The sequence below is a fragment of the Triturus cristatus genome, chromosome 8 (assembly GCF_964204655.1).
Source record: "Triturus cristatus chromosome 8, aTriCri1.1, whole genome shotgun sequence".
Taxonomy (NCBI): Eukaryota; Metazoa; Chordata; class Amphibia; order Caudata; family Salamandridae; genus Triturus; species Triturus cristatus.
This window is the reverse complement of record NC_140591.1, coordinates 1,166,473,395-1,166,492,750: the sequence shown is the minus strand read 5'-3', so window position 1 is coordinate 1,166,492,750 and position 19,356 is coordinate 1,166,473,395. Positions and strand designations below refer to the sequence as shown.

Sequence of the window (19,356 nt, the reverse complement as noted above, 5' to 3'; positions counted from 1 at the left end):
GGCTACTGGCTACTGGACATGCCCGGGTTTCAGTGGCTGCAGGACGATGTCAGGACAGGCCGGGGGCCAAGGCAGTTGGTGTCCTCTTCTTCAGCATGGTTCTTCGGTCCTTCTTCTTTCTTCCTCTCATATCTGAGGAGGTAAGTCTCAGGATTGTCCCTAAATACAACAGTTAGGGGCATTACAGGGGTCTGCAGGTTGGGACCAATAGGTCCCTTCTTTGGGGTGATTACACCCCCTATTATGCCACCCTCCAGTGGGAGGGGGGCATGAGACTATCTCTAATTGGCTGGGTCCCCTCATCTTCAAGATGGAGGGGACTGAGATGTGTGCTTCACCTCGCCTCCCCCACATGAGGGGTGGGGTTGGCAAAGGTGGGCACACCTCTCTCCCTAACTTGGTTTTCCTGCCAATTCTCCCACCCAAAGTGAGGGTCAGACCAGGTGGGAGCCAGTTGCTGGGGGCAACACAAGGCAGGGTCAGCTAACGAAGGTGGCAGGCCTTTGAAACTTACCCTTATTGGACCCAACCCAACCCGGGCAGAGGAGGCATGAAACCTCTGCCAGAGGCCCTCTACCCATGGGTCCAGAAACTTCTCTGGTTGTGGCAAATTGAAGGTAGCCATTTTGGAACCATACCAGGGCTGGACGTTTTTCAGGGCGCATCTCTAAGATGCCATCTGAGTGCATTTTGTGTTAACTTCGACAGTGGGATCAGTGTGGGTTTAATGTGCTGAGAAGTTTGCTACCAAACTTCCCAGTTTTCAGTAAAACCATTATGGAGCTGTAGAGCTCTTAATGACCAACTCCCACACCATATACTCTTTATGGCCTTACTGCACTTACAATGTCTAAGAATTGACTTAGACGCTGTAGGGGTACAATGCTCACACATCTGTACCCTCACCTGTGGTCTAGTGCACCCTGCTAGAGGGTTGACTCACCAAGGCCATAGGCAGTGGGTTGCAGGCATGGTACACAAGGATGTGTGCCATGTCGACTCTTCAATTTTCTCTGCACCAAAACACGCAGCCTGCAATGGCAGTGTGTGGGTGTTCAGGTGCAGGGCCACTAAGGGTGGCACAATAGGTGCTGCAGCCCTTAGGGGGCTTCCCTGGTCACAGTGCCCTTGACACCCAGGATACATTTTACAAGGGGCTTACCTTTGGCCAGAGATGTGCCAATTGTGGATACAGAGGTACAGTTCTGGGAAAGAACACAGGCCCTGAGAACCTGATTGACAGGGACACAGGGCACATCAAGTCAACATGCATCAAATGTCAGGCCAAAGGTGTGGGGGGGTGGTAACCATGCAAAAAGGGGCACTTTCCTACAACCGCGATGTCACATCTGGCGCCAATGATGCCACGTGGAGCTGAACTGAGCCACATGACGGTGCGCAGAGGTACTTATCACTCAAAACATTCCGCATCCAGTATGACGCCTGGGTAATTGAAAGGTAAATAATCTGCAGCTAGACGTCGCTATCAGATTTATTTTCCATAGAAAAAAATGCATATTTTATGGAAATATTATTCAAATGCATTTTGCTCCAATCAATTAAAATAAGAATAAGTACTTGCTGAAAACCTCATCATTAGCTGAATGTTCAAAGATTAAATAGCTGGCAAACAGAGTTTAGAAGATTCATCATTGATGAGCATGAATTTTTATTTATTTATGATAATAAAAGTATAAATACTTTGCACATTCTAAAAAGTTGATGTCAAGTGTTGAGAGTTAATGTTAAGTGTCTAATGAATGTTCTCTCAGCGACAACAGGTTAGTTGATACTTTTAATTATACTTACTTGTTTGTAGGATTAGCTAAAGCTTCCGTTTGATCCTGAGTTTCAATGTCATCTGGAGGCACAGATAATTTCTTTCTAAAGTAATTTTCCAAATCTGAGCAGTCCACGTCAGTAAATGTATTGAATGTTTGTTCCTTGTTGTCCTCCACTTCCTGAAAACATAGTTGCATTTTAAAATAGTGTCTGAAATATACATTGAATTAATGTCATAAAAATGGGTACCACTTACTTGAAATTGTATAAACAAGGGTACCTGAGGAGGCCTAGGTGTACAATTAACAGTAGAAGCTTTCAAACCGTTTTTTTCATCAACAAGGAACCTGAGCAGCATGATGATTCATCTGGAAGTGTGGGGGGGGGAGGTGTCATTGTTGGCTAGATGGAATGTCGTATGTGAGTTTGTAGAGTAACGTGGTTTTAGGAGTTAGTCATACCCATTGAATTTAAATCATTACACGCTAATTGAAGTGGAAATTTGTTGTTTTTATGAAGGAACTCAGATTTAGAGAGTTTCAAAGTGTGGGGGCACACTGGAAAATGATCTGATGAAGCTTAATGTAAAGGTTACTTACCTTTGGTAATGCTGTATCTGCTAGAGACTGATCTAGCCACATATTTCTAACTTAGAATTCTCCCCCAGGTGCCATACTGGATCCAGAAACCTTTTTCCCACAATACGCCTGCATGCCAGCAGAGGGCACTGAGCGACTCCGCTGTGACGTTGTGCCCCCCGGATGTGATATCAGCGGAGTCCATATAACTTCCTTGCCGGCTCACTGACGTCAGTTTCTTCAGTGACTAATGTCCGCACTTCAAACGTGGAGCCACAAATAGATACTGCCTAATGGAACAGTGTGCCAAAATCACAGACACTATGTGTCATATCTTTAATGAATCAATTTTTTTTAAATGTAGAACAATAATAAATGGCCACAATTGAAGAGGCTGAGAAGAAAACTCAGGACAGAGACAGCAATGTCCTAGTGTCCTCCAACAAGATCGGCATAGTCTTCAAAAATACCACTGTACAGGACGGAGTAGTATCTGGATATGAAGCACGGAGACCTGCCACATAACAAGGATATCTGCAGGGAGGAATATCCCATATCGGATTCATTATGAATGGAAGAAAGAAAATAGTTTGTAGTGTGAGGAGGATGGGGGCGTAAGGAATCTGCGCCTAGATCCTTTGTCTACCAAATAGAGTGTTACTGAAGGTAAGTAACTTGTTCATATGATGGAGACATCTAGCCACAGATTCCTTATACAGAATCAGATACCCAAGCCAATCCATCACAGGAAGAGGGCCTGAGAACTGGGACTACAAAAGACTACAGAAGTAGAATAAACCCTGTCCAGAAGACAAGGAGGCCGAGATTAAGAGCGGCTGAGGAAAATGTCAAACTCAGCCTTATAAATCTGGCAGAAGGGACCAGGCTCAGAAGAATCGAATGCCGACAACCATTGGAGCAGAATACCGGTTAACCAGACATATCACTGCCCATGGAATGCCACAGGAGAAACAAGAAAGTTTTGACCGCAATGGCATCTATGTCATGCACACAACGTGACAACAACTGTGCACCGAACCACAGGATAGACAAAATAACTCCAACAATGTTAAGAAAATGTAGAAAAGTGCCCCTTTTTGCATGGTTATACCCCACTTTTTGCCTGACACTTGATGCACTTTTGACTTGGAGTGCCCTGGGTTCCTGCCAATCAAGTTCTCAGGGCCTGTATTATTTCCCAAAGCTGTACCTTTTTACCCACAATTGGCACATCTCTGGCCAGATAAGCACCTTGTAAAAGGTACCATGGGTACCAAGGGCCGTTTCCAGGGAAGGTCTCTAAGGGATGTAGCACCTATTGTGCCTCCCTTAGAGGCCCTGTACCTAAACAACCACACACTGCCATTGCAGGCTGCATGGTTTGGTGCAGAGAAAAGGGAAGAGTTGACATGGCACACATCCCTGTGTGCCGTGCCTGCAACCCACTGTCTGGGTCCTAAGTAAGTCACCCCTTTAGCAGGGTGCACTAGCCCTCAGGTCAGGGCACAGATGCATCAGCCTTGCACCCCTACAGTATCTAAGTCCATTCTTAGACATTGTAAGTGCAGTAAAGCCATAAAGAGTATATGGTCTGGGAGTTGGTCATTACGAACTCCACAGCTCCACAACGGCTTTACTAAAACCTGGGAAGTTTGGTAGCAGACTCTTCAGCACATTAAACCCACACTGATGCCAGTGTGGGAGTTTATGTACAATGCACACAGAGGCCATCTTAGAGATGCCCCCTGAAAAACGATCAACCCTGGTGTGGTTTCTGAATGGCTGCCTGCCATTTACCACCACCAGACGAGTCTCTGGGCCCCTGGGTAGAGAGTCTCTGCTCTCTGGGTCCAGAGATAAATCTCATCCTGGGCAGAGGGGTCTTGCTTCCTCCACCAGGAAAGGTTGGGTCCACGAGAGGGGAAGCTTTAAAGGCCTGCTGACTTTGGAAGCTGCACCTGCCTTTTGTTGCCACTAGCAACTGGCTCTCAGCGGTTCAGAGCAACACTTTGGGTGGGAGAATCTGACTGAGCTAAGAGGAGAGGTGTGTCCACCTTTGCCAACCCCACCCGCTTGTGGCGGCGGTGAGGTGAAGCACACATCTCAGTCCCCTACATCTTGGAGATGAGGGTACCCAACCAATTAGGAAGAGGCTCATGCCCCCTCCCACTGGACGGTGGCATAATAGGGGGTAATGTTTTTTCTGGTGGATACAGTATCTGCCTGTGGATTTCTCACCTTTTGAATTACCCCCTGCACAGTATTCCACAGAAACTTTTATCCATAGCTCTCCCACGTCGACGAGGATGTCATAATGGAATGGTTCCGCACGCGCCCGTGTTACGTCATCAGAGCCATAAGAAGACCTTGTCAGTGTGCTGACGCCAGTTCCACCCATTTTTCGTGCCTTTGAGGCGAACGGGTGAACTGACAACATTTTCACAAGTATGCATGGTATACAAAACCAAGTAAAGGTAGAAATTCTAAAATATAGACATTTCTTAGTGACAAGTATCACATTATTCCAATCATTCCAACAATAAAATACATAAATTGCCTGTCAATCATTTTTCGATATAAACAGGCAGGCAACAGAGAGGCAGATGGATCAGTGAGGAATCTACAGGCAATTACTGTATCCACCGGAAAAAACGTTACCAAAGGTAAGTAACTTGTTCTTCTGATGGATACATCTGCCTGTTGATTCCTCACCTTTTGAATTGAATCGCCAAGCAGTCCCGCTCCTGGCAGAGGTTGGCTGCCTACCTATACCGAAAAATCCTGCAGCACACACCATGCAAAATGTCCATCCCTCCTCACCTCTGAGCCTAAGCAATAGTGCTAGGAAAAAGAGTGGAGGGAGGCCCAAGTCGCCACCTTGCAGATGTCTACAACAGGGAGATTAGGTAAATGGAAGCTTGGAGCTAAGAGCTTGCAGCTCACACCCTCCTGGCAGAAGTGGTTGCAATCAGAAATATTGTCTTAAACGCCAAGAACCTTAAGGAACAACTATGTAAGGGTTCAAAGGGAAAGCCCATCAAAAAAGTGAGAACCAAATTCAAATCCCACTGAGGCATGATAAAGGGAGTGGAAGATAACCTATTGGTGAGACCCTTGATGAATCTCATAACCATGGGAGATTTAAATAGAGAGGGTCGATCTGGTAAATAGAGAAAAGCCGACAAGACAGACAAGTAGCCTTTAACAGTAACTACTGCACAACCCTGTTGAACATGGGAAAAAGAGAAACTCAGAATATCAGACAAATGGCCTGATCTCTCTCCACACCACTTAACGAACGTGGCCTAGCTACCAGAATAGACAGATTTGGTTGAGTGTCTTCTGGCCGATAAAATAAAATCCCCCACATCCGGCGGGCGAGAGAAAGAGCTCAGGTTGCCCGTTCAATTTCCAGGCATGAAGGTGCAGACTCTAAAGGTGGGGGTGTATAACCAGGACCTGAATTGAATGACCGCAAAGGGAGGGAAGAAAGGCCTTGAGAGCCAAACGTATTGCCCGCAATTCCAGAAGATTGATGTGAAACAATCTTTCCTCTGGAGACCAAAGGTCTTTGACCTCCAGATCCTCCCAGAAGCTCCCCACCCAAGAGTGGAGGCATCCGTTGTCACTGTGGCCACCGGAGAAGGAGGTTGAAATTGCTTTCCCTAAGTCAGGTTGTCCGAAACCCTCCACCATAACAGCTCCTCTGCAGTGTCTGTGGAGATCCTGACCACCTCCTTGAGTTCTCTGATGTGTTCAAACCAGTGCCTGCAGAGGCACCACTGGAGGACCCTCATGTGCCAGATCGAGCAGGCGCAACACCTTCAGGACTAGAACAACTGCTTAGTTCTGAAAAAGTGGATGTCTTGAATCCTCTGCAGAGGCAGGAAGGCACGACTCACAGAAGTGTTCAGTACTGCCCTTATGAACAGGTTGCGCTGAGAGGGCACCAGGTGAGATTTTTATCGAAAAACCAAAGTCGAACAAAAGACACGTTGAACAAGTTAACAATATATCTGTAAAAAATATGGGTTAGTTATAGATTCCTTACCCCGAGGCATCAGACTGGATCCAGAATTTTTTTTCGTCAGCAGTACTTCTGAGCATCGAAAGGTGGCGTCGGTTGTTTCCGCGTCAGTCGTTGGCGTTGTGGTCGACGGGATGACGTCGCAGCAGCTACTTAGACGCCACCCTCGCATTCTGATGTCAGTTCTGTACACGACTTTCCGTGCCAGAAATGCAGAGCCATGTAAGACACTGACCACTGGTGCACAAAACTAGGGCCTTGAAAAGATGTCCTTAACCCTAGAAATCAGTTCGCAGAATGGGGAGGATGGGTGGGGCGGTAAGGAATCTATAACTAACCTATGTTTCTTACAGATATATCGTTACCGAAGGTAAGTAATTTGTTCATCTGAAAGAAACGTTAGTTATAGGTTCCTTACCTTAGAATAGATGCCCCAGCAATACCAACCCCAGAGGTGGGTCTGTGAACCAAGATCATACCAGAAAGTCCTGGAGAACAGAACGGCCAAAGAAGCCATCTCTCCGGACTTGGCTGTCGAGGCAGTAGTGTTTCGTAAATGTGCGCAACGAAGTCCATGTAGCTGCCTGACAGATGTCATTTAGAGGAACTTCTTGTCCCAAAGCAGTAATTGCTGCCGTCACCCTGGTGGAATGGGTGCGCAGCCTCACTGGAGGCTCCTTCTTGTAAGGTTTGAAAACCCCATTCCTGCTATGCACTCATTTCATGTTATATTAGGTTAGAAGTGTGTGGCTAAATAGACTCCATTTGTATTCATGTCATACAACCCACTGAGTTGTCCCTGTAACGTGCAAGCTTTAGTTAGCGACTGTGACTCCATTTTGTATTTCTTAATCCCAATTAGGCTGCCCAGGCTGTGCCTGAACTAGGCCTCATGATTCGTAATGCTTGTCTCAGCAGAACACTGTATTTCGTTATTATTTTCTCTTCTGTTCAAGGCTGCTTCCCGACTTACTAATGAATAGGCCATTCTGCCCTCGCATACCTACCTGAGTGTGTAGTTCTCCTTCCACGTTAGGAGTTGCTGAGACTCAGCGCGGTAACCTTGAGGTACAGATAGCATGTACCCATCTGGCAGGTGGTAGACCATCCTTCTGTGCCTCCTTTGTTCATGTTCGGCCCAGGCCGGTAACTTTCCACCGTGGGCGTGGTTGGAGGCTCTTGGGAAGAATGATTGTGTGTTGCAGAATATTGGGGGGTCAGTCCCTCGGTAGACATCTTAGGGTGCAGTTCAGATTGGACTCCTCTGCAGAATATTGCTAATAAAAGCCTGCTTCTATTCTCTACAGTCTGACCGACTCTTCATTACTTGGGAAGGCATAACAGGTGGTTGTAAATAACCCGGGTGGCCCCTAAGGGCCACTTCCTTCATTCTTTGCCAGAGAATAGCAGGCTTTGATACACAAAACGACCCACCTGTAGATAGTCCTCTTGTGTACGGCTCGACCTTTCTTGGCGCCCACGTAGCCAACAAAGAACTGGTCATCCACCCGAAACTGTTTGGTGCAATCCAGATAAAAGAAAAGCGCACGTTTTGGGTCCAGACGGTGGAGCCCCTCTTCCTCTTTCGAAGGATGCGGAGGCGGAAATAAGGTGGGCAAAGTGATGCTCTGCCCAATGTGAAAGGCAGTGACAATCTTGGGAAGGAAGGATGGACGGGGCCTGAGAACCACCTTGTCCGGATGTACAGACAGGAAGGCTTGAACTAAAGAGCCTGAAGTTCACTCACTCTTCTGGCAGATGTGATGGCTGCCAAGAATGCAGTCTTAAGAGTCAAAAGCCTCAAAGGACAGTTGTGAAGCGGCTCAAAGGGAGCACACATTAAATAGGTTAAGACTAGATTCAAGTCCCACTGAAGCATAACGAAGAGAATAGGAGGAAAGAGATGAGTTATGCCTTTAAAGAAACGATTTACAATCGGGGATGTGAAAAGAGAAGGCTGATCTGGAAGGCGAAGGAAGGCCGAGATGGCCGAGAGATAGCCCTTGAAAGTGCCCAGAACAGAGCCCTCCTTGGCCAAAGAAAGGAGAAACAAGAGAACCTCAGAAAGAGGGGCAGAAAGGGGATCCACAGCCTTTGCTGTGCACCATGCCAAAAATGTGTTCCACTGGCAGGCATTAGTGGAGGGATGACTGGCTGCCAAGATTACATCACAAACTTCGGGTGGCAAGTCAAAAGACGTCAACTGCCGCCGCTCAATCTCCACGCAGGGAGGTGAGCCTGGACAGGTTCAGGTGGAGGAACGTCCCCTGCTGCTGCAACAGAAGATCCTCCAGAAGAGGCAGTCGAATCGGAGGATAGATGGCCAAGTTGAGTAGCTCGGGATACCAGACCTTTTATGCCCAGTCCGGAGCCACCAGAGTGACTTGGGCCTAGTCGTATCTGATCTTCTTCAGCACTCTGGGCAGAAGTGGTATAGGTGGAAATGTGTATAACAGACCGCAAATCCATTTGCGACGAAAAGCATTGCCTAGCAAGTGCCACCTTGAAAATTCCAACGCGCGGAATTGCTGATATTGCGCGTTCTCTTCGGTGGCAAATAGATCTGTTGAACCACCAGAAATAAGCCCTGATGTTCCTGGCATGTCCAGAGGCGGAGGGCCTCCTGACATAGGGTCCAGAACCCCACCCTGCCCTGTTTGTTGCAGTACCACATGGTGGTGGTGTTGTCCGTGAACACCAGCACTACACTTCCCCGGACAGAGGGGAGGAATGCCTTGAGTGCAAGAGGGATCGCCCGGGGCTCCAGAAGGTTGATATGGAGCCCGGACTCCGCCGGAGAGGGATCGGCCGTTGACCCAATCCTGGTTCGTGAGGCACCACTGCAGTTGAGGGTGCAGAGCCCTCCGAGATCTGGACGCAATCGGACTGATTCCCTTGATGCTGCGTGTGAGAAGTTGGCCTGATATATGATGTCACTAGTTCTAGTGTACACCCTGTATCAGTCCAAACAACCCTTATGGTGCTTGGTTGTAAAGTCTACCTTATAGACTAGCTATCCTGGTGGTAGCATGGACAAGAGCAGTCTTAGGCTAAACTATGTATGGCATGTGAAGCCAGCTGTTATACCATTTGCAACCCCTTGAATACCAAATGAAAGGACACCACAACAGATATATTATAAAAATAGAATGTATTTATTCTAGTCAAAATACCCTCAGCACTCTTTATGAGATTCAAGGTAAGTACAACACAATCTTATTTAAGCATACATAAGTCACACAGGTAAGTAATACAGTTAGGCCCTAGGGGCCACGCAAACCATATACTAAGTACGTGGTATAAGAACCACTGTCACGAATACAGGTTAGGCCTAGGCCTAGGGAATCGCTGGGGCTACACTATCCTATCAGTTGCTAGGCAGTGGGAGGCCCACGGGATTCAGGTGCAGAGTGGAAACACTCACGCGTAATGCGTTAAAGTCGATAGAAATAGTAATATTTAGAATTAAAGAGTTTTAGGACACTTCGGAAGGAACTAGGAGTTGGAGACTTGGAAACTAGACACTAGGATAGTCAATACCCTTGTGAGCACTGGAGTACTCAAGTCACCTAGCCCACGGGCTGCGGGTGCATAGGTGTGAACTTGCGTCGGGTTTCGTCGTCGACTCCTATAGATGCCTGAAGAAAAGATGCTGACAGGCAGTCAGTGAAGAGTGTCCGGTGGATTCCAAGGATGGAATCAAGAAGGAGGATACCTGCAAGCAGAGGGGACAGAGTCTAGGTCACCAGCCAGGAGCCGGGAAGGAACCAGGAAGGAACCAGGCGATGTTGTGAAGATGCAGGTGAAGATGTGAAGCTTGTCGCAGCAGCCACGGGTACCAGGAGATGTCGAGGATGACCAGAACCAGGAGGCGAGCTGTCCCACGAGGGTTCTTGCTGTTGGCGGCGTCGATGTCGAGTTGGGACACAACAAGCCTTGGCAAGCGCAACCCACGCAGAATGAAGGATTCGCTTCTGTTGCAGACCAGGAAGGCCTGAGGTGCTTCTCTTTCACAGGGAAGCAAGGGTCAGTCTGTAGGAGCCAAACCAGTGGTGGAAAGTCAAGAGTTCATCGTCGCAGAGGTTACTAGCCAACGGGCAAGCAACCGGACAGACGCGTCGAGCAAGAAAATGCAGAAGGGCCCCACGCAGAACTCGTGGAGTGTGGAGGGCTGATCTTCGGTGCAGATGGTGCTCGGGGTTGGGGCTTTTCAATCTCAGAGCACAACTTCGAGGATGCCCCAGAAGCTGCGCTGGAAGCAAGTAGCCAATTTTCCCAGGTAGCCGGTCCCACGTTTCTCGTCACCTCCACGGATCTCAGCTTTGCTGTGGATGTGGATCAGGGTCGGAGAAGTCTGGAAGTCAAGGCGCTGGTCGGGCTCTGCAGTCGGTTCCTCGTAGAACGTTGAGCAAAGCAAACGGCAGGTCGCTTGATGGTGCCTGTTTGCACAGGGTCGCCACTCCTTGGCCACAAGGGAGATTTTTCAGTCTTCTTCCGTAGTCGAGTATCGAAGGTCCAGAGTTTCTGTTCAAGTTTCAGTTATCAGGATAATCCAAAGTCCTAGGGACTCAGCTCCCACTCTTATACTAATCTGGGGGGCTGGGTTACCTGCTAGGTCCCTCCTATGGGTGGGACCAGGGAGGGGGGTGGTTGCACCCCCTTCCCTTTGTCCAGTTTTGCGCCAGGACTGGGGCTGGAGTGCCCGAGCACCGGTTTGAACCGGACTATGCATGGGACACCTTGTGTGCCCCAGGCAGTGTCTCGTTTCATTCATCCCTCCCTGTCCCAATACACTAAGGCCTGTCTAGGGTGGTGCTAGCACCTCCCAAGGCAGGAAACCAATTGTCCAAGCCTCCCTCGCTGGAAGGACTACCAGCAGCAGGAGGTCAGACTTGTGTCTGTGGCAGCAGCATCCATTTTGTGATGCTGGGGCTCGGGTTAACTTTAACCGGGTAGTAGGTCTTCAACATGTCTTCTCCCTCTAGAAGGGAGGAACACTATCCTCATCGCCAGAAATGGTGTGGGGGTAGTATTCCAAAGTGTTAGACACCTTACACAACATGTTTTGATAAAGCCAAACCATAGTTACCATAACCGCGAGGATTATAAGGCACTTTAAGAGTATATGGTAGGCGATATCATAGAACAGCTATAAGGACATGGTTCCGAAAGCTGCAGACAGGCTCAGCTCATGCTAGAGCACCATCTCACATGTTACCAAGCACTCTGCCTTCAGGATTGTTAAGGCCTGCCATAGGAGTGACTGATAGGTTACCCATGTGTCTATATATAAGGTAGGTATAGGAATACTACACCTAAGCAAGGGGTGATTACATGACCTTGCCCCAGCTGAGTGATCAGCCAGTTGTGTCATAATGGAAGGCCAGCCAGGGGTGGCATAATACATGCTGCAGCCCCTGGTAGGCCTAGGGTACACCTATGCTCTGGGTACCTAAGGTACACTGTACAGGGCCCTAGAAGGTGATCCTTACCAATTGGGTTATGTACCTAAAGTACATAGTATGAATTTAGAGAGAGAACAGCTGGGCTGTGGGTCTGATTAGCAGGCCCACAGCCACATCTAAGGCGAAATCCAGTTAAGACAAAGCAAAAAGTGGGGGTGAACATAGAAAGCAGACCCTACTCTCCTACACTGCACCCACTGGAACTTCAGGTCCCACTGCAGAGACAGCATATGCCACCTGGCATGATCGATCAGCAGGATGCAGGAGGCCATGAGGCCTAGCAGCCTCAGGGTCATCCTGACCGAAACCCGGGATAAGGGCCAAAAGATCAGAATCATAGCTTGAATATCCCGGACTCGCTGCTCGGGAGGATAGACCCAAAACTGTGTCATGTCAAGATCCGCTCCGATGAAGAGGACCTTCTGAGAGGGAATCAGGTGTGACTTCAGCGCATTGATGGTGAACCCCAGCGAATGCAGGAGGACGGCCATAGTCTGGAGGTGGGAGACGAAAGTCTGGGGCAAGCCTGCCTTCAACAGCCAGTCGTCGAGATAGGGGAAGACTGGAACCCCTGATCTGCGCAGATGAGCTGCAACCACCGCCATCACTTTCGTGAACACCTGACGGGCACTGGTAAGGCCAAATGGGAGCACAGTAAACTGAAAAGGCTTGTGGCCTACCGTGAGCCGCAGGTAACGCCGGAGAGCCTGCAGGAAGGAGATGTGGAAATAAGCATCCTGCAAGTCCAACACTTCCATCCAGTCTCCAGGGTCGAGGGCAGACAAGACCTGAGCGAGCATCAACATCTTGAACTTCTTCCGGAAGAATCGCTTGACATTCCGGAGATCCAAGATAGGACGCAGGCCCTTGTCCTTCTTGGGCACCAGAAAGTAGTAGGAGTAACAATCACGACCTACTTCTGGGACAGGAACGCGCTTGATGGCTCCCTTGGCCAAGAGAGCCATAACTTCCTGTTGGAGAAGGCCCAGGTGATCCTCCGAAGCACTGTGGTATTGGGGTGGCATGGCTGGAGGGGTAGCCCCGAAGGGGACGGAGTAGCCCCTTCGGACTATCTGCAAAACCCACCTGTCCGACGTGATAGTGTGCCAGTGGGGGAGGTGATGGCGGATCTTTCTACCCACTGGCATTTGATGGGCCTGAAAAGTCAGACTAGGAAGGCTTGGAGGCTGCTGCCGAGGGAACGGGGGGGGGGAGGGTTGGTGGACTGGCCCACCCGCTGGCCCCCTGTGTGAGAAGTTGGCCTGATATATGATGTCACTAATTCTAGTGTACACCTTGTATCAGTCCAAACAACCCTTATGGTGATTGGTTGTAAAGTCAACCTTATAGACCAGCTATCCTAGTGGTAGCATGGACAAGAGCAGTCTTAGGCTAAACTCTGAATGGCATGTGAAGCCAGCTGTTATACCATATGTAATCCCTTGAATACCAGATGAAAGGACACCACAACAGATATATATAAAAATAGAATGTATTTATTCTAGGCAAACCCTCAGCACTCTTTATGAGATTCGAGGTAAGTACAACACAGTCTTATTTAAGCATACATTAAGTCACACAGGTAAGTAATACAGTTAGGCCCTAGGGGCCACGCAAACAATATACTAAGTAAGTGGTATAAGGACCACTGTCACGAACACAGGATAGGCCTAGGGAATCGCTGGGGCTACACTATACTACCAACAGTTAGGAAGTGGGAGGCCCACGGGATTCAGGTGCAGAGTGGAAACACTCACGCGTAATGCGTAAAAGTCGATAGAATCACTAGCAGTTAGAAATAGGCAGTTTTAGGACACTTCTGGTATAGCTAGAAAGTCGAGACTCGGAAACTAGACCCTAGGATAGTCAATACCCTTGTGAGCACCGAAGTACCCAAGTTACCTAGCCCACGGGCTGCGGGTGCATAGGTGTGAACTTGCGTCGGATTTCGTCGTGGACTTCTATGGATGCCTGAAGGAAAGTTGCTGACAAGCAGTCAGTGAAGAGTGTCCGGTGGATCCCAAGGTGGGGATCAAGAAGGAAGGAACCTGCAAGCAGAAGGGACAGAGTCTAGGTCACCAGCCAGGAGCCGGGAAGGAACCAGGAAGGAACCAGGCGATGTCGTGAAGATGCAGGTGAAGAGGTGAAGCTTGTCGTAGCAGCCACGGGTACCAGGAGACGTCGAGGACAACCAGGACCAGGAGGTGAGCTGTCCCACGAAGGCTCTTGCTGTCGGCGGCGTCGAAGTCGAGTCAGGACCCAACAAGCCTTGGCAAGCGGAACCCACGCAGGATGGAGGACTTGCTTCTGGTGCAGACCAGGAAGGTCTGGGGTGCTTCTCTTTCACAGAGGAGCGGGTGCGAGTCTGGAGGAGCCGGACCAGCAAGATGAAAACAAAGGTTCGTCGTCGCAGAGGCTACTAGCCAGTGGGCCAGCAACCGGACAACACGTCGAGCAACACAGGTGCAGAAGGGCCCCACGCAGAACACGTGAAGTGTGGGGAGCTGATCTTCTTTGCAGATGGTGCTCGGGAATGGGGCTTCTCAATTCCCCAAGCACAGCCTCGAGGAAGCCTCAGAAGTCGAGCTAGTCAATTACTAGCCACTTTTCCCAAGTCGCCGGTCCCACGTCCCTCGTCGCCTCCACGGGTCTCAGCTTCACTGGAGATGTGGATCTGGTTCAGAGGTGTCTGGAAGTCTTGGCGCTGGTCAGTCTCTGCAGTCGTCCCTCGTAGGATTCAGTCGCAAAGCAAGCAGCGGTCGCTGGATGGTGCCTGGTTGCCCATGGTGGTCACTCCTTGGCCACAAGGGAGATTTCTTCAGTCTTCTTCCTGAGGTCGAATGTCGAAGGTCCAGAGTTTCTGTTCAAGTTGCAGATTCAGGTTAATCTAATTTAGCAGGGCCACACTAGCTACTAATATACTGGGCTAGTGGGCTGGGCTACCTGCAAGGTCCCTCCTATGGGTGGGACCAGGAAGGGGAGTGGCTACACCCCCTTTCCTTTGTCCAGTTTCGCGCCAGAGCTGGGGCTGGAGTGCCGCAGCACCGGTTTGAACTGGACTATGCATGGGACACCTTGTGTGCCCCAGGCAGTGTCTCGTTTCATTCAACCCTCCCTGCCCCAATACACTAAATCCTGTCTAGGGTGGTGCTCGCACCTCCTGAGGCAGGAAACCTATTGTCCAAGCCTCCCTTGCTGGAAGGACTCCCAGCAGCAGGAGGTCAGACTTGTGTCTGTGGCAGCAGCATCCATTTTGTGATGCTGGGGCTCTGGTTAACTTTAACCGGGTAACACCTGTCGGTCCTCTGGATAACATTGCGGGGGAGGGGAGCTGTCTCGTCTATATTATATCCTATGCAACCTGCAGTAAATTGTATTGGTTTTGTTGTTGAAAATGCAAATAAAAAGAAATTTAAAAAAAAAAGACTTTAACCGGGTAAGTAGGTTTCAACATGTCTTCTCCCTCTAGAAGGGAGGAATAATATCCTCATTGCCAGAAATGGTATGGGGGTATTATTCCAAAGTGTTAGACACCTTACACAACATGTTTCGATACAGCCAAACCATAGTTACCATAATCGTTTAAGATTATAAGGCACTTTAAGAGTATATGGTAGGCTATATCATAGAACAGCTATAAGGACATGGTTCCGAAAGCTGCAGACAATCTCAGCTCATGCTAGAGCACCATCTCACATGTTACCAAGCACTCTGCCACCAGGATTGTTAAGGCCTGCCATAGGAGTGGCTGATAGGTACACATGTGTCTATATAAGGTAGGTATAGGAATACTACACCTAAGCAAGGGGTGATTACACAACCTTGCCCCAGCTGAGTGATCAGCCAGTTGTGTCATAATGGAAGGCCAGGCCAGGGGTGGCATAATACATGCTGCAGCCCCTGGTAGGCCTAGGGTACACCTATGCCCTGGGTACCTAAGGTACACTGTACAGGGGCCAATAGGGTGATCCTATCCAATTGGGTTATGCACCTAAAGTACATTGTATTAGATTAGAGAGAGAACAGCTGGGCTGTGGGTCTGATTAGCAGGCCCACAGCCACATCTAAGTCGAAAATCAGTGGAGCAAAAGCAAAAAGTGGGGGTGAACATAGAAAGCAGACCCTACTCTCCTACACCCTGAACCACGGCTGTGGTTCCCACATCCCAGGCGGCGCGAAGATTGGGAAACTTGCTGGGTCCTGCGGCTCTGGGCGGGACGTAGTGTGACACACCTTCCGTTGCCACGAAAGGGGCAAAAAGCAGACTGCGCAGGGCAGCTGGAGAATCCCAAGGACTTTCCCATAGGCCGTGAGTCCTTGAAACGCTCTAGAGCGCTGTCCGCTTTGTTACCAAAAAGGTGACGGCCATCAAAAGGCATGTCCATGAGGGTATTTATTTTATTTATTTATTTGACAAGTTTTATATAGCGCTAGCTAGACCTGGAGGTATCAGAGCACTTTACATGAGGATTAGCAGTTTTACAAACGTACAAGTTACTTACCTTCGGTAACGATGTATCTGGTAGAGACGATTCTAGCTGCAGATTCCTTAATGTAGAATTATCCCCAGACACGAGACTGGACCCGGAAAACTTTTCTTGTCCCAGCATCTCTGCGCGCCGGGAGGTGGCACCACGTGACTCCGCCCCTAGTCTTCCGCGGGAGTGACATCAGCGAGGTCACATAAGCCCCACCCCGACGCGCTGACATCAGTTTGCTTCGAAGAACTTTTCCGCGCCACAACGCGGAGCCATCACAACAAAACTGAGGAGATCATGGGAACAGTGTGAGAAAAAATCAGAGAAACAAAACAGAGAGAGACAAAGGGTGAGGAACAGCACCAGTTGGCACCAAGGTACCAGAAGGCTATAACACCAAAGCCATAGCAGGGAAAGAGCAGAGCACCACTTTGAGGAACAACTGTGCAAGCCAAGGTGATAGCACCAGTTGGCACTAAAGTACCAGAAGGCCACAGCAGTGAAGCCATAACAGGGAAAAAGCAGAGCACCACTCCGAGGAACAGCCAAGCAAGCCAAGGCGACAGCGAACCTGGAGGCACAAGTATGTGAGAACGCCAAAATAGAAGAGAGAGAGAAAGTCTGCAACCCCAAACCACACAGTGAAGGGCCACAAGCCCGGAACAGAGGAGCTACAGCAATCCACCCCCAAACTACACTGTCAAGGAGGGCCATATTCCCTGAAAGGAGCAGGAGGCCAAAGAACAGGCAAATAATCCCCAACGCAGAGGACCGCAAAGGGATCAGAAACTCCAAACAAACAGAGGAAAAAAGAGCAAAAGAAGGCCCCTCTACTGGAGAGAAACCAGCTGGAGGGAAGCAAAGACACGCAGAAACCATCCATCCCTGGAACAATCAAGCAGAACTGGACTGCCTGACCGGAAGAAAGCGAAGAGGACACCCACAGAAGACAAGCCACCCAGAGGGAGGCGAGGACAGAAAACCAAGCTGAGGGTCCTCGCAGAACGGGGAGGAAGGGCGGGTCTGAAGGAATCTGCGGCTAGAATCGTCTCTACCAGATGAACAAGTTACTTACCTTCGGTAACGATATATCTGTAAGAAACATTAGTTAGTTAGATTCCTCACCTTAGAATATCCCCAGGCGTCAGACTGGATCCGGAAAGATTTTTCGTCAGCAATACCCTTGCGCGTCGCTAGGCGTCATCTGCGGCTCCGCGTCCGTCGTTGGCGTCGTGCGTCGGGATGACGTCGTCGGAGTACTTAGACGCCGCCCTCGCGCGCTGACGTCAGTTCTTGTACATAGCTTTCCGCGCCAGGAACGCAGAGCCATGCAAGAGACCGACACTGGTGCCAAAAAATTCTAGGGCCCTGAAAGGGATAACCTCAACCCTAGATATCGGTTCGCAGAACGGGGAGGATGGGTGAGTCGGTGAGTAATCTAACTAACTAATGTTTCTTACAGATATATCGTTACCGAAGGTAAGTAACTTGTTCATCTGAAAGAAACACGTTAGTTAGATTCCTCCCTTAGAATAGATACCCCAGCAATACCAACCCCGGTGGTGGGTCTGTGAACCAAGATCACACCAGAAAGTCCTGGAGAACAGAACGGCCAAAGAAGCCGTCTCTCCAGACTTGGCTGTCTATTCAATAATGTTTAGCAAACGTGTGCAGCAAGGAACACGTTGCTGCCTGACAAATGTCCTGCAGAGGGACTCCCCGGCCCAGGGCAGTCGTCGCCGCTGTGGCCCGAGTGGAATGGGCCCTCAGCCCTACAGGAGGTTCCTTTTTAGCCAAGGAGTAACAAGCTTTGATGCACAAAACGACCCACCGAGAGATGGTTCACTTGTGCACTGCCCGCCCCTTCTTAGCGCCCACGTAGCCAACAAAGAGTTGGTCGTCCACCCGGAACTGCTTGGTGCGGTCCAAATAAAAGGACAGCGCCCGTTTTGGGTCCAAACGGTGGAGCCTCTCTTCCTCTTTCGAAGGATGCGGAGGCGGAAAGAAGGTGGGCAACGTAACAGACTGCCCGATGTGAAAGGCAGTTACCACCTTAGGGAGAAAGGAAAGACGAGTCCTAAGAACAACTTTGTCCGGATGGAAAGAAAGAAAAGGAGGCTTAGAAGAGAGAGCCTGGAGCTCACTCACCCTTCTAGCAGAGGTGATGGCTACCAGGAAAGCAGTCTTAAGCGTCAAGAGACGAAGGGGACAATTATGAAGTGGCTCAAAGGGAGCGCACATCAGAAACGTCAAGACCAGATTCAAATCCCACTGATGCATTACGAAAGGTACAGGAGGAAACATGTGAGTAATGCCCTTAAAGAAGCGAGAAACAACAAGGGATTGGAAAAGAGAAGGCTGATCAGGAAGCCGTAAGAAAGCAGAACAGAAAGATAACCTTTAAGGGTGCCCAGAGCAGAGCTCTGCTGGGCCGTGGAAAGAAGAGGAGAACATCAGAAAGAGGGGCGGAGAGGGGATCCACAGCCTTTGCTGTGCACCATGCCACAAATTTGTTCCACCTGCAGGTGTATACCAATTTTGTGGAGGGACGCCTGGCTGCCAGAATAACATTACAGACTTCAGGAGGCAAGTCAAATGGCATCAACTGCCGCCGCTCAATCTCCACGCATGGAGGTGGAGGCTGGACAGGTTCGGGTGGAGGACCGTCCCCTGCTGCTGCGACAAAAGGTCCTCCTGAAGAGGCAGTCGTATCGGGGGATCGATCGACAGACTGAGTAGCTCGAGATACCAGAATCTTCGTGCCCAATCCGGAGCCACCAAGATGACTTGGGCCCGGTCGCTATTGATCTACTTCAGCACTCTGGGCAGAAGTGGTATAGGCGGAAAGGCGGACAACAGACCGCAACTTCACTCGTGACAAAAGGCGTCCCCGAGCGAGTGCCGCTTTGGAAACTCCAGCGCGCAGAACTGCTGACATTGCGCGTTCTTTTCAGTGGCGAATAGATCTAACCAAGGCTCTCCCCACTGCCGAAAGAGGCCTTGCGCCACGTCTGAGTTCAGACGCC

The 19,356-nt window shown here is 49.6% G+C and overlaps 1 long non-coding RNA gene across 4 annotated transcripts in view; it reads right to left on the bottom strand.

The window, feature by feature from the left end:
* Positions 1-19,356, bottom strand: part of LOC146805550 (uncharacterized) — a 229,738-nt gene that overhangs the window by 133,850 nt on the left and 76,532 nt on the right. For all 4 annotated transcript variants that reach the window (XR_014967476.1, XR_014967477.1, XR_014967475.1 and 1 more), the window contains exon 5: positions 1,810-1,961. This is a non-coding gene — a long non-coding RNA (uncharacterized LOC146805550). The remainder of the gene's footprint in view (positions 1-1,809; positions 1,962-19,356) is intronic.